Genomic DNA, 1,906 nt, shown 5'->3' on the forward strand with positions numbered 1-1,906 from the left:
ACTCTAGGGCACATGGGAAATAATCCTATTTGCTGTGGTCCTGTGAAGCCAGAGACGGGCAGATCTATTGACTTGAGGCATAGTCAGGCAGAAGACATGTAAAATGATGACGAACTTATTTTTCAAAGACCTGTTAGAAAAATTGTTTAGCTCACAGTGACGTACCAGACTACTGGGGTCGGAGGGTAAGAGTGGTCTTCACAGCACCCGGCTTTCTTGATAAGAAGGTTGGAAGCACACTAGTTTGTATTATTGCAACACCCACGAAATGCTCCAGGTTGCTTTTCCTTCAGCAAGAGCGCTATGTGTCAAAGAACATTATGTTTGACCTCCAAATTTGGCTGACAATGAACTGATGAGATTCATAACTTTAGGGCTACTCTGATATTTTGACATATTTGCTGGGCTCTGGCCCACATCCTACAAAGCCACCATCACTTCCAGGTCCTGCGTGGGAGCAAGAACCCCTAGATCATGAAGAATCTCCTTGAGGCCAGGCAAGCCTGCCATGGCAGGTATGTCCCTTCCCATCCCAGCGTTCCTCCAGGAAAATTACTGGTATCCCCCCATGACAGCCACCTGGAGAAGAGCCGTGCTGAGCTCCTGATTTTCTTCTGGATTTTTCCTCCCTATGGCTCCTCCAAGTTCTTCCCTGTAGAACAGTGGTTCTCAGCCTTCCTAATGCCGTGACCCTTAAATACAGTTCCTCATGTGGTGGTGACCCCCCAACCGTAAAATTATTTTCATTGCTACTTCATCACTGTAAATTTGATACTGTTATGAATCATAATGTAAATATCTGATATGCAGGGTAGATTTTCATTGTTACAAATTGAACATAATTAAAGCATAGTGATTCATCACAAAAACAATATGTAATTATAATTCACGAAGTGTCGTTTTACATCCAGTACTGCTGTTTTCAACACAGTAGCTGCTTTCTACATAGTAGCTTTCTACATATGCTTTCTACATATGTACACATGTGTGACGGGTCCGCATAAGCACATTATGGTGCCAACCCTGTCACATACACCTGTATTTGTATGCCACCTGGAGACGGATGGAGGAGCCTTGTCTTGGTTCCTAAGACCATCAGAAATGTTTTCCGATGGTCTTAGGTGACCCCTGTGAAAGGGTCATTTGACCCCCAAAGGGGTCGCAACCCACAGGTTGAGAACCTCCACGATAGAAGACCTCTCTATTCTTTCGTTGATCTCTCACACTTTACGTTTTTATCTTTATTGTATTTTTTCTGATATTTTGTGATGTTCTGAGCTTCTTTCAGCATTGGCCTAGCATCTCCATCACAGGTCAGTTTATCAGCAAGGGCCAGGTCCTGTTCGGGTTCTTCCCAGTGGACCAGATGCCTGTGTGCATTCCCTGACCACTTGGACAGCCTGACCACAAATCCGGATGAATTCCAAAGGCTCTGTCCCCGTCTCAGACGGCAGCATTTGGCTTCTGTAATTTGAGGCAGACGCTGGCTCTCTTGGCATAAAGAATGGCCGGGCGAGGATTCAGTTTGGTGGCATCAGCGAATAGGTCAAGGGCTTTCTGGAGTTCACCATCATTTTAGGACATCCAGGGCAGCCATGTTCGCATCTTTTTGGTTATCCCCACAGCTTCATCCCCCATTTCGCCCATCTGGACCTGGTTCAATCGCACCCCCACTGTCAATTTCTAGGTCACATTCCTCACTTCCTGGTTCTTCATCTTCTTATCACCCGTTGTTTACTTTTGATACTTTCTTCTGATTTGGCTTTATGAGTTGCAGCTGGTATTTTACCATCCACACACTCCACCCACTCCCTCAGGATTGTGCTCCCTGGTTGTGGAGGATGACCCGGTCCTTCTCACGCGTATTCAGGAAGGCCTGCAGCTCCATCACTTTGCCCAGGTCCAT

The 1,906-nt window shown here is 46.0% G+C and overlaps 1 pseudogene; it reads right to left on the minus strand.

Annotated features, from left to right (window-relative positions):
• Window positions 1-318: 318 nt before the first annotated feature.
• LOC101650144 lies at window positions 319-1,906 on the minus strand (annotated as a pseudogene).

This window comes from Echinops telfairi, unplaced genomic scaffold (genome assembly GCF_000313985.2).
Source record: "Echinops telfairi isolate 266 unplaced genomic scaffold, ASM31398v2 ScPeMD7_4225;HRSCAF=4972, whole genome shotgun sequence".
In the NCBI taxonomy this organism is placed as follows: Eukaryota; Metazoa; Chordata; class Mammalia; order Afrosoricida; family Tenrecidae; genus Echinops; species Echinops telfairi.